Raw genomic sequence first — 13,981 nt, 5'->3', positions numbered from 1 at the left:
ATTAATAAAGTCATATTTCTGAATACAGATTTTGTTTGTTATATTTATTGGGCCTCTGGCGTTCTGGAGCCTGGACAAATGTTGCATCTCGCTGCACGCTGATGGGGCCCTGCGGCTCTGCTGAGCCTTGGGTCAAACAGCAGCGAGCCGCGTCCAGGCAGGGCCTCCGACTTCATGGCCAGGGAGGCGGATGGCGCATGGACGCACACCACCAGACTTGACATGCACGGACGCGAATTGAACACGCACGTTCCAAATGGCGTCAGGCGACTCTTCTATACCCAAGCACGTTCATTGTTTTTAATGTTAGTTATGAATTCGTATTTTGTTCTAGGTCAATAAATTGCTGTTTGAGCACGATAACAGTGGTAACGTTTTTTTTTATTTATTTGGCGCTGAAACAGTCAAAGGAAGTGTGACGATGAAGTCGTGCTCTAGAGAGAGGTTGGGGTTTGGCGTGGGAGCTGTGGTTGGAAGTGAAACCTCAGCGAGCTGTGGGTGGGATGTCGCGACTCTTCAACTGAAGGCGGCAGCAGGAGCGACATAAAACGTGGTGCGTGCTGAGAACTGAGCAGACGGCGCCGTGGCTCTGAGCCATGGACACGGGGACGAGGAGGCGTGCGGTGTGGATGAGTGTTGTCATCTGCATCTTGTCCAGCATCAGTGAGTTGTTATTCACGTGCTGTTATACACCACACTGTGTTTACCTACAGTATGTACGTTCAACTTGTTGCGCACCATACATTTAAAAACCGCACCGGAGTGTTCAATATGTATAATTTGCCGTTTTGTCGTTCCACTTTTGAAGCGAGTGTTTATTTACAGGCATCCCCCAGAGAGTATTTTGTTGCTGTGGGACAGGAAGTCACCTTGACGTGTGACAGAAACACTCCAGGATGGACACAGCACGACAATCCCAATGTCAGATCTATCACCTGGCGGCGTGGTGAAGGCAGTGGAGCAACCGAGATCGATTTAACAAAATCACGAGAGGCCAGGATAACATTCACTACGGATGTTAATCAACATAGGGCTTCTATCCGAATCAAAAATGTGCAGCGCAGTGACGCAGGCGTTTACAGTTGCCTGGTTGAAAGCGAATTTGGAACAGAGAGTCTCATGATGGATATTATCACAATGGAAGGTAAAGAAATGTGTTGCACTATTTTGCACAAGCACCCTTCCAATACTTCAAAGTGAAATGTATGATTATTTGTTGTACATTTTTCATCGTGATATACTTTCATCACATTTTATCCGTCAATATCAAGTTGTGGTTTAAACGCTACAAAGAGTTGACACGAGGGTGATGCGTGGCGCTGGTACTGCACGTGACGAGTCCTTCCACTGCAATACCACCGGTAGATTGTCCTCGCTGCCTCACGTCCTCTGCCTCACCGTGGCACTGCGACTCGTGGAGGTGACACGGCACAGACTTCCTATCGCTCCCACGGTGGCATTGCACCGGGAGTCCTGTGCGGCGCTCTCCTAGCGATGCCGCGCGTTTACTTGCAGGAGTGGCAGTGCAACAGGAGACGTTGGTACCGATGCAGGCCCCCCACACCGCCCCCTGTCACACAGCCCGTCAGGTCTCTGTGGTGAACGGGGACCGGTTACGAGTCGCCCAGAGTCGCTGCGCGTCGCTGCTGTGGTCTCGTCCACAAGAGGAGTAGTGGAGGAGTCTGGAGCAGGGAGTCACTGCTGATGTCTGAGTTTGTTTTACTGCTTTTGCTTTCTTTAGTTTCAGCCAACCCATCCCGCTCTGTGACAGAAGGAACGACTGTCACATTTGAGTGTGACATCTCAAACAGTGCCTATGTACAAAGTATTGTTTGGACTCACGGTGGCATTGAAATGAACAAAGGCTATTCTGTGCTGACATTACGCAAAGTCAAACGATGTCAAGAGGGAGAATGGACATGTGGTGTAAAAACCCAAACTGACCAAGCCTCTGCTTCTCTCGATTTGAAAGTCTCATCACTGAGTAAGTGTATTCAAGGATTGATTTCAGCTGGAGCTGTCTGGGGTTGATCCCTGGAAAATATTTATCCCTTCCCCTCTCTTCCTTTTGCTATCCCCATCAGTTGGGGGAAGGGGTGGGGGGGTCCAGGGGTTTGGGCAGCCCCAGAAATGTTTCAAAATAAATTAAGCCCTCGGTGAATTTAATTTCTCACCGGGATCTGTTAACAATGTGGTTAATTTGCGTTACCAATGCAATCAGTATCTTCTAAATGTGATGAATATGATGTATGTGATACATCCCCTGTGGAGGTGTAATAACTTAAAGTATCATTAAAATTGTCAAATATTTGTCCGTAATTTCAATGTTTAAAGTGTAATAATTTCTCTCTTTTCTTATATTTTTGTAGATGTTTGTGAAGTAAAGGAACCTGCTCCCAGAAAGTATTTTGTTTCTGTGGGCCAGACGGCCATTTTGCCATGCGTTGAATCTGATCCAGAATTTAAATGGGAAGATCACCCTTCCTCTGACCGGGCTGTGATCTGGAAATGGGTGAGGCAGGGTAGTGGCAGCGCAACGATTGTCCAGTATCAAAAGCAAACTGGTCAATGGACTAGAGATGTAAGGAAAAATACCGCTATAGCACTGGTTTTCAGAATAACAGCATTGAAGTCTGCTTTTGATCAAGACAGCTTCTCTATTCAAATCTCAAACGCACAATACAGTGATGCTGGGCTCTACATTTGCCACTTTGCTGGCTACTTTAGAACAAGCAGCTTAACACGAGAACTTATCACAATGCAAGGTAAATTATATTTTACTTTTTTGCACAAGCATATGCACTTAAATATAAAAGTGGAATGCATTTCATTATTCATAGTGTACGATTTTGTATTAATAGTCCATGAATGTAAACTGCTACCAATTATATAAAAGTATTAATTTTGATGGCTGTAATGAGTTTAGTCAAGCATAAAACACACTGCTGCTATTGCCCATTATGAATTCTTCCAACGTGATGGCACCGCACGTCCGAGGAATCCCACGAGACTGACGATTGTACCCCGATCCATGGAGATGGCAACCCAGGCTTCCCATGGCACTCGCACTGGCGTCACATCCACAGCCATCGCCCGTGACATTCTGCCTGTGGTGTAGTGCAGCCACGTGTTTTACGGCACATCTGTGAACAGAAGAATCTCCTGCTGATGCAGACCCATCCTACTCACATGGACAGAGCTCTGTGGTGAACGGGGACCGGTTAGGAGTCGCCCAGACTCGCTGAGCGTCGCTGATGTGGCCTTGTCCACAAGAGGAGTCGTGGAGGAGTCTGGAGCGCGGAGTCACTGCTGATGTCTGAGTTTGTTTTACTGCTTTTGCTCTCTTTAGTTTCAGCCAATCCATCTCGCTCTGTGACAGAAGGAGATAATGTCACATTGACGTGTGACATCTCAAACAGTGCCTATGGAACAGGTCTGGTTTGGTATCATGGTGACACTTACATTTCACAAGGCAATCGGCTGACACTGAACAAAGTAAAACGATCTCAACAGGGAGAATGGAAATGTTTTCTACAAAAGCAGCACAACAGTCGCTTTGCCTCGTACAAATTGGAGTTTACATCAACTGGTAAGTCTACTGTTATATACATTTAAATGTACTGTTATTAACTCACGTTTTTTTATTTTTTGAATTTAAATAATTTTAATGTTAAATGTACAATTACATATTTACATTTAGCATATGTTTTGATAATTACTGTGCATTGGTTAATTCACTGCTGCTTGTTTTATAGGAAGTGATGATGGGCAGGCACCCGCAGTGAAGAAATATTTCATACACGAGGGTGGGAAGGTCACTTTGTCATGTGATGAATCTGATCCTGGATTTAAGTGGAAAGATCATTCACAGCTGTCACGCGCTGTCACTTGGAAATGGAGATCGCATGATGGCACAACACAGGGTTCTGATCAGAACCTACAAGATCCACCGCAATCGTCTTATTATACAGATCAGTTTCCTTTAACATTGTCGACAGTTACATTTTCACGTGGTGGGGTTTACACATGTGAGTTTACTGGCTACTATAGGATAGGCACCCTCACAATGGAACTGATCACAATCAAAGGTAAGACAATATTAAGTCATAGAATATAAATTTCCATTCAAAATTAAAATTAATACATTTTCATTATATTTCATTTTCATTAAAAATTAAAACGTATATTTACATATATTTAGATATACATTTATTTATGTAAATTATATGAAATGAAAATTTATATAGTCTACGTATGTATTCTATTTATATTTAATTTCATTAAAAAAGAAAATTTATATATATTTATATATAAATGTATACATATGTAATAAACGACTGGACCACGATGTCTGGCTCAGTGTCCTTTATTATTCGGTTCGTGCTGTACACCCACACGGCTGTCTTTACTCTGTAGCTTCTCCACGGTGCTGACTCCAATGTCGGCCCGATCCACAACAGCAGCTCCGCTGCTGTTTCTCTCACACAGCCCCCCTTGGCTGTACTCTCTGCTGCTCTTCTCCCTCCGCAGCTCTCACAGCTTCTTGCTCTCTCTCTCTCTCCGCAGCTCCTCCTGGCAGCCACACCGCTGCCTCTAACAAGCAGCCCCCTCTCTCTCTCTCTCCGCAGCTCCTCCTGGCAGCCACACTGCTGCCTCTAACACGCAGCCCTCCTGGCTGTCTCCTCTGCAGCTGCACACCACTCCGCAGCTTCCTCTTATCTTCGGGGTTGGCTCCCGATGGCCGTCGGCGCCCCCCCTCTCCACACTTGCCCGCGTGGCCTCACTCTTTTCCGCTCACACCCCGACTACTTTCCCCTTCCGGTTTACCCGCTTAAAGCCCCGAACCTTACCCCCACGTCACATGACTCCACCCCCCGTGACGTCACCTCCGGAAGGTCGCTTACGCCCGCATTACACCACCCTCCCCCGTAGAAAAATCCCAGCCGACCTCGGCTGACCAATAGCAAATCGTAATGCGGCGAACCGAGCTTCCCCCCCTAAAGGACACTAAGCATATAATGTAACAACAAGAACAACAACAACGCAATGAACATCAACGATCGTACAAAAGCATGCAATAAATACAACTGTAAGAAAAAAATAACAAGACAGCAACAATCAACGAAACGTAAGCGATTTGGAACGTGTGCGGGTCGCCGGCCCGTCCCGGACGGTCGGCGGCCCACTCGCAGAACGGGAACGCGATGAAAGTCGAGGAATGACAGGGGGTAATCCCCCTGTCGCAGCTGGAAGTCCACCGACGTCCCGTGTCCCTAAAGAGTTAGTCTTGGGCTTGTCCTGTGACCGTGCCCGCAGCTGGGTCGGAAGGGCTGCAGGGCTCGAAGGTCCCGCAGACCTGGCAGGCGTCCTCCGAGCAGGGCCCCTCGTCCCCCGCAATGTCACGGCCGGCCTGTCTGGAACAGGTACGACAGGCGCTCCAGCGAGATCAATGGACGCAGGCAGGGGAGAGTCAGCAGCAACAGACCCCGGCAAGGCAACATTGGGGGATGACGCATCATGTAAGGGAGCAACATATGGTTTCAAGCGCGACGTATGCACAACCCAGCGACGAGACCCAATCTGGACGCGTGCTGTCTGTGGGTTGGGAACCGCAATGAGGCGTACGGGACCATGCCAGGGTTTGTGCAATTTCGGCGAGGTCCCCGGACGTACCTGTGGACAATGAAGCCAGGCTAGGTCCCCAACCTTCCAAGGGCACTCCCCCTCAGACCGTCGCGCATATCGCTCGTTCCGGGCCTGGGCTTTGGCCGTAGCCACGCGGGCATTCTCCCGCGCCTCCGTGACTCGGCGAACCGTGTCCTGAATGTATTCAGGAAGTGGTTTACGAGGTCCCTTCACCCCAGTTCCCAATTGCACATCCACCGGCGGCACGTTTTCCCGACCATACATAAGGTAAAACGGCGAATATCCTGTAGCCGCATGAGGCGTCATCCTGTACGCCGAAAGCACCCCGGGGATGTGCAGATCCCAATCTGATTGTTGTTCACTCACGGTATGGCAAAGCATGGCAGACAACGTCCTGTTCAGCCGTTCAACCATACCATCCGTCTGCGGATGGTATGGGGATGTCCGTACTTTCTTAGTCCCAAGGCCCGCGCACACTTCCGCCAATAATTTAGAAGAGAAATTCCTGCCCTGGTCCGTGAGGAGTCTCTCAGGCGCCCCCTTATCCATAATATACCCAAACAAAAAGGCGTCGGTAATGGCCGCGGCCGACTGATCGGGCAACGGCCAGGCCATCGGCCAACGGGAGAGGTACTCAACCCCTACCAGCAAATATTTATTACCCCTCGCCGATGGTGGAAAAGGTCCCAATATGTCCAGCGCCACCAATTCATTGACTCGAGACACCTGAATCGACTGGAGAGGCGGCACGTAAGGATGTTTCGGCGGCTTACGTTGTGCACACGCAGGGCACGCGCGCACGTGCCCTACGACATCTGTCGCCATGCCGTGCCAAAAATAATGACGTTGCAACGTCAACAAGGTCTTCTGCACCCCTAAATGTAAGAGAGTGTCACAATGGAGGGTTCTAATCAACTCGAACCGCAAGGACGTTGGTACCACCAGGCGCCAACGTTCCTGGAACCCCTCCCGCCACATAAGCAGACCATCTCGGAGAGCGGTTTGCGGCCCCACAGCCGTACTCGGACTCCCATTGTCCTTAGCAGACCGCTTCCGCAAGGACACCAATGACTCATCCATCATCTGTTCCCGGATCCAGACAGACCGCGGCAGATTCAAAACCCCGTCAGCCGGTCCCGGTTCCATCGGAGTGTCCGACTTCTCGACGGCCAACGTGAGCGGCTGAGGGGGGTTTGGAATCGGCGAACACCTATGCGTCCCCGACTCACATTTACAAGGGGCGCGCCGCGGTAATCTGGAAAGTGCGTCAGCGTTCGCATGGCGCACTCCCTTCCGATGTTGAATTTGGAAGGAAAATTCCTGTAGCGTGTCCAACCAACGTGCCAACTGTCCGGATGGCTGGTCAATTTTAAGGGCATATTGCAAGGCCGCATGATCCGTACGCACAATAAAAGAACGACCGTAGAGGTATGGTCGAAATTGCCGTAGGAAAAAAACAACCGCCAATAGTTCTCTGCGAGTGACACAGTAGCGGGTTTCCGCAGGAGACAAGACTCGGCTACCATACGCCACGACACGCTCTACACCCCCTTTAGACTGTGATAACACCGCCCCAATACCTGTGTCACTCGCGTCCGTATCAAGAATGAATGGGTGATCGAAATCGGGATAATCCAATGTTGGGGCCGTGGCCAATAGATCACGCAGACTCCGAAAGGCCGCCTCCTCCGGCTGTCCCCAAACAAACTTCCGTCCTTTACCCGTAAGGAGATGCAAAGGCCTCGCAATCGTCGCAAAACCCGGCACGAATCTTCGGTAATACGAGGCAAATCCCAAAAACCGCCGAACATCCCCCACGGTGGCCGGAGTCGGCCAATCCCGGACGCACGCCGTCTTTTCCGGATCCGTGGACACTCCCTCAGCGCTCACGATGTGCCCCAAATAGCGGACGGACCGTTGCAGTAGGTGACATTTCTTTGGTTTGAATTTCAATTTGGCAGAACGCATCCTCGTGAACACTGTCTCCAGCCGCGTCAAATGTTCATCGAATGTGCGGCTGAAGACAATGATATCGTCCAAATATATAAGACATGTCTCCCACTGCAACCCCGTCAAAACGAGCTCCATCAATCTTTGAAATGTAGCAGGGGCCGCATTCAATCCCATCGGGAGACAGTTGAATTGAAATAACCCCTGCGGCGTACGGAATGCGGTTTTCTCCCGTGAGGACTCGTCAAGGGGAAGCTGCCAAAATCCCGAAGAGAGGTCCAGTGTGGAAAAGAACTTAGCCCCCGACAATGCGTCGAGGGAGTCATCCATACGCGGCAGGGGGTACGCATCTGCCACCGATATCTTATTCAATTTGCGGAAATCAACACAAAATCGCAATTTGCCATCCTTCTTCTTAACCAAGACGACTGGAGCGCCCCATGGGCTGTTAGATGGCGATATAATGTCCGCAGCCAACATGTCTTCCACTGCCCCCCGTACGTGTTCTCGCTCCGCAGGACTCATCCGATGCGAATTTAATCGAATAGGGGCAGCATCGCCCGTCTCAATGTGATGGTAAAGCAAGGAAGTGCGGCCCAAATCCAAATCATCGGAGCTGAACACGTCGGAATATGTCAACAACAATTTACGCAGCGCACCACGTTGCTCCATGGACAGGGAAGAATTTTCGTCACATAATTGAGCAACCCAACGATCATCCGAACTCCTTGGCTCGGAAACCCCAGCAACAACTCCCCGGCTATGTGGACAATCATGGGTCGCAAACGCCGTAGTGGCATGTGCCACAACCGTACCGGCCGGGACACGGACGTTTTCTCCCCCCGCATTAAGCACCTGTAAAAACGGTAATTGATCCGGCCGGACGATGGTCTGTGCCCCCACTAACGCCAACCCGGTTGTTATCGTGGCGGACGGTGACAACAAGACCCCTACTGCTCCTAGCCGATCAGGCAGGGGCTTCCGATACCGCAAGGGTATAAGCATCTGTGTACCAGGTGGGATGTCCACAGATGCGACGGACAGCGCCTGCACTTGTACGGCCGAAGCAGGTCGCCCCCAGGGCGACGGCAGAAACGAGATTTGACGGCCCCCCGGCAGTTCAATACAATTCTCATTGATTTTGATCAAAATGGGCATCTTAGCCAAAAAATCGGTGCCTAACAAACAAGGAACCGCCAAAGATCTCGATATCAACACAACACCCGAGGCCGACACATCCCCAATAGATATCTTAGCATCCACCTGACCCACGATACCCATGCTACCCCCGTTCGCAGCGACGCACGACCCATAAACCGGACGCACAGCCCGCGACGGAATGCCCAACAGATGGAAAATGACATCCGATATAATAGTCGCAGACGCGCCCGAGTCGACCAAAATGCGCACGTCCACACCTTGTATGGACCCCGGTACAGTGGACGAACCCGTAGCGGCCGCGACAACTCTCCGTGCCAATTTGCGCCACTGCGTAACTGAATGACAAGGCCCCGTCGATGGCCTTTCTTTAACAACAACAATAGGATCGCGCAACACAGGTGGTGGGTGAGGTGGAAAGCCTTGCCGAGTGTCTGGTGCGTGCCGACATGCCTGTTTCGGAGGATCTTTAGCCGACTTGACCGGTGCCGAGGCCTCCTGCTGCGGCGGAGCCGGGAAGCGGGCCCAGCAGTCTCTGGCGTAGTGGCCCCTACGCCCGCAGCGGAAACATTCGGCCTCGTTGCGCCGAAGCGCAGGCCTCGCCTCCTGACGGCCCCGTTCTGGTAGCACCGCGCGCGGTCTCGGCCCGCCGCGTCCCGTCCATGGAGCGGAGGCGGCCGTCAGTTGTTGAGGGCCCCGGTCATCCGGAACATAGACGGCCTGCGCAGGGTTCCACCCCAGCGCCTCCTCTTCTTTGACGGGCTCCCCCGTCCACGCCGTCACTTGTTTCCAGCGACGGAGGTTGAATTGCGCATCGAGACACTTAGCAGCCATCCGGGAAGTTAGCTTCTCATGCCCACACACAGGCATGGGGATCCCTAGATCCCGAGACAGCTCCAACATTTTCCCTAATATGAGAGGCTCCAGCAGGTCCTGTGGCGTCTCAGGATAAGCTGCCATGGCCAGCTCCAGCACCGCACCCCTGAACGCCACGGGCGACTCCTCTGGTGCTCGTTGTCGTTGAGCGAATCGCCGATGCGCATCATCTGGTGGCTCATAAGCATCGGCCATTTCTTGAAAAACACCACGTAAAGTTGCCTTCTTATCGGTCGCTATGGAACGGAAGAATCGGACAGATTCGTCGTCCAGGAGAGTCGGCAACACCTCCAAAGCCTCCGCATCGGTCCATCTTGCTGTGCGTACCGCCGCCAAGAAGCGGCAGGCGAACGCGCTCCAGTCCCCACCGACGGAAAATTCTTTAACTGTTGTAAGGTGGCGACTCCGACTCCTCTTCCCGCCGTCTTCCAATGGTGGTGGTTGTGATGGCAAATTCAAAATGGCGTCGGCCCGCGGCGTGGCCAAGATGGCGGTTTGGCGCCACGGAGCGCGCAAAATGGCGGCCTCTTGCCGCGTGGGCAATGGCGGCGGCAGGACAGGCAACGTGGCGGCCCGCGGAGCACCACTTGCATCATCCATCGTCCCTGGCGCGACGAGATGGCATAGATGCGCCAGGACGTCCTTAAGTGCCTCCAGTTGTACCGCCATCGCTTGCCATCGTTGATCCGCGTCTGATGATGTCGACGGACCCGCCACCGCGCCAACATCCTCCACTCCCGTTCCCGTGGTCTCCTCAGCCGGGCTCTCCTCCACCACCCCAACAGGATCCGCGGTTGGAGGGAGTTCGTCGTCGTCGGACGAAGAAGCCGATGCAGGCGCCGGATTAACTTTCTTCCTCACTTGTTTCGACATGCCGTTGCACTTCCGACACCAGTGTAATAAACGACTGGACCACGATGTCTGGCTCAGTGTCCTTTATTATTCGGTTCGTGCTGTACACCCACACGGCTGTCTTTACTCTGTAGCTTCTCCACGGTGCTGACTCCAATGTCGGCCCGATCCACAACAGCAGCTCCGCTGCTGTTTCTCTCACACAGCCCCCCTTGGCTGTACTCTCTGCTGCTCTTCTCCCTCCGCAGCTCTCACAGCTTCTTGCTCTCTCTCTCTCTCTCCGCAGCTCCTCCTGGCAGCCACACCGCTGCCTCTAACAAGCAGCCCCCTCTCTCTCTCTCTCCGCAGCTCCTCCTGGCAGCCACACTGCTGCCTCTAACACGCAGCCCTCCTGGCTGTCTCCTCTGCAGCTGCACACCACTCCGCAGCTTCCTCTTATCTTCGGGGTTGGCTCCCGATGGCCGTCGGCGCCCCCCCTCTCCACACTTGCCCGCGTGGCCTCACTCTTTTCCGCTCACACCCCGACTACTTTCCCCTTCCGGTTTACCCGCTTAAAGCCCCGAACCTTACCCCCACGTCACATGACTCCACCCCCCGTGACGTCACCTCCGGAAGGTCGCTTACGCCCGCATTACACATACATAAGTTATATAAAATGAAAATTTATATATTCTACGTATTAACACGTTTCAGCATCTTATTAAAATGAAATGTCGGACAGTATTGTTCATGATTGTGACGTAAATGCCAGAGTGAGTTTATGTTCACATGAACGATTGTTACTGCTGCTGCACATACAAGCTGTCATGTCTGTAGCATTCAGCATTGGATGCGCATCATCTGATTCTCATTGCCCATCATGCCATCGCCCTTGCAGATGAAAGCCTAAGTGTTCCATCATGTGAACGGTCGTATCACAGCCACATTCACGGGAATATTCCCGTGTTTTTTACTTGTGGAACTGATATCTTTTACAATGATTGGTTTACCAATAAAAATGTAGTTGCACTGGTATTACATTCACTTGTTTTATTACAGTAATGTAGTCCAAATTATTGAAGAGACATATACAATAGATAATGTATAGCGTACTTACTTATATTTACACAATATTTCTCGCAAATTTAAACAGGTTTAGTTTCTTTCAAGTTGCCATATGAAAAGTTCACGTGAGAATTACGAGTAGCGCTGCTGCTGTTGGCCATTCAGAGTCCTGCTCTGAGTTCACGTTCACAATCAGGTTTAGGTCGAGGGATTTGGGTTTAGACAATTCCTGGGCCGGTGCTTCTCGTGATCAGTGGCCACGTGGTCTCCTCTTCACCCCTTCACCATCCCCACCCTGGAGTCTCTGTGCTCTGCTGCTGTAATCACGAGTAGAGGAGCAGTGCAGGAGGCATTCCATGATCTGAACTGCGCTGTGAGGACTCCAGGCTCCGATCTCCTGGAATCTTAGCACAGTTGTGGATTCCACGTGACCAGGGATAAGCCATACCTCAAACTTCAGAACGATTTGTATTCTAGTTTGGCTTGTGATTTTGAATCAATGAGTCGTAAATTTTGATTTTTGTTTCGTGTTCTTTAGTTTTGTCCAACGCATCCGACACCATAGCAGAAGGAGAGAGCACCAGTCTGACCTGCCAGCTCTCTAGCGACTCCTATGCACACATGGTCAGATGGATTCACAATGGGATTGAGATCAGCCATCAAAGCAGCATCGTGTTGGTGAAAGTGAACGCTGCTCAGAGTGGGTTGTTGAAGTGTGCCGTGAAAAGGGAGAGTGGAGAGATCTCAGAGGTAGCGTACAATGTGAACGTGCTGAAAAATGGTAAATACACATCTCACGTTACTTCAGTTACATTATAAAAGCACATAGTGAGAATAAATACTTTGATCAAGTACATGAATGAAGTTACATCTTGCGTGTATTAAAAAACACTTACATTGATTAAAGGAATTGGTGAGCTTGACACAATGTCCATGCTTATACCTGCAGCTGTAAGATATGTATCTGTGCGCCTTTTAGCGTCATTTGGTCAAACACCATGTGAGACTAGGCTCTAGGAAAAGCTGTCTCGGGTGTGGACAAATCAACTTCAAGGACAGTGTATACATTATTAGAGTTATGTTTTTTTTTGCATTACGACTGCAAGTATTGTGGTCTATGCAAACATGACTCCTTGTAAAAAAAGGTGTCAGTTTTGTTGCCAGATAAAAGGGTAAAAAACTCCAATTATCATATGTATCTGTATTGTGGCATCCTGTATTTGTTTGGTTGTCGATTAAACTATTAAACTATTGTTTTTACACGATTTGCAGACTCAGAGCATCAGGCAACCAGGAATTACGCGTCTCAAATTGGTGAAGGAATCACGTTGCCATGCAACGAGTCTGACCCTGGGTTTGTGTGGAGGAGCTCGTCCAATGAGTCTCGTTCGGTCACCTGGTACTGGAGGCCACGTGGTGACAGCACAGTCCGTACGATACTCGCGGCTCACCCAGCCGGACCTCACGCTGCATTCAGTTCCCACCTCAACTCCAACGTAAACATTTCGTCCTCCGCTTTTGACGACGACGACTTCTCTCTGACCATCTCAGTGGTGAATGATGATGCAGGGGGGGTTTACACTTGTCAGGTTGAAGGATATTTCCGATCATGGCGGTTGGAAATGGAGTTGATTACGTCACAAGGTACAAGACTTCCCATTTTTGTCATGGAAAACAAACACATTGCTCTTTTTTTATTATCTAAACTACGTCTCCCGCTTTTACGATATAATCACTGGCTTTCAATGTTACATTGCAGATCTGGAAAGTAAATTTTAATCTGAAGCTTTTGTTACGTCAAAGTATACGGCTGTGAAATGCATGTTACTGCACTCCTTTCAATCTATGAAAATATAAAATGTGTTTATGAAATATCTTAAATTATTTTATCGTCTCTTTAGTTCATGCATTATTTTGTATTTCGCAACAGTTCCAGGGGCATCTCCGTACGTGTCGGTGGCTGTTGGAGTGGTGCTGGCTGTGCTGCTCGCTGCTGGAGCTGCTGTTGTTGCTGTGGTGGGCTACAGAAGAAGGAAGCTCAATGCAGGTCATTGGCACCACCCCCACCACTCTACAACCAAACAGCATTCCTCACACTGAACCCCGTTCACCCAACACACGTTGCGTAGCTCCCTTAAGGGTCACTACAACCGCATGTCATTTCATTAATGGAGGAGGGGGTTACCCCTTGGATGGGATCGCTGTTGATGTCGGCATTGCTGCGGTTTCTCTATGTGTGGCTGTCAGCCTTGTGTGCTACACACAGCAACACTCGTGCAGGTGTGAGACCATTCACACGCCACTGCCAGCCATGCCTCCTCCGAGCAGGGGAAACAGCTCTCGTTAATTATGACCCAGCCGAGAGCCACTTGAGAATCTGCCATTGAGACCCGTGTACACCGTCTATGTGTAAATGTTGGTAAACTTTTTAAGAGTTGTGGGCAATGAAAGAAAA

General features: G+C 50.3%; 1 long non-coding RNA gene across 2 annotated transcripts in view; it reads left to right on the top strand.

The window, feature by feature from the left end:
* Window positions 1–587: 587 nt before the first annotated feature.
* Window positions 588–13,981, top strand: part of LOC144941248 (uncharacterized) — a 35,340-nt gene continuing 21,946 nt past the window's right edge. Inside the window, exons 1-3 of one of the 2 annotated variants that reach the window (XR_013639241.1) lie at window positions 588–663; window positions 809–1,144; window positions 1,742–1,860. This is a non-coding gene — a long non-coding RNA (uncharacterized LOC144941248). Of the gene's footprint in view, window positions 664–808; window positions 1,145–1,741; window positions 1,861–13,981 lie in introns of those variants that run through there. The other variant, XR_013639240.1, reaches the window with a different exon arrangement.

This window comes from Lampetra fluviatilis, chromosome 24 (assembly GCF_964198595.1).
Source record: "Lampetra fluviatilis chromosome 24, kcLamFluv1.1, whole genome shotgun sequence".
Classification (NCBI taxonomy): domain Eukaryota; kingdom Metazoa; phylum Chordata; class Hyperoartia; order Petromyzontiformes; family Petromyzontidae; genus Lampetra; species Lampetra fluviatilis.
Note: the sequence above shows the minus strand (reverse complement) of the source record. Positions and strands in the feature narration are given on the sequence as shown.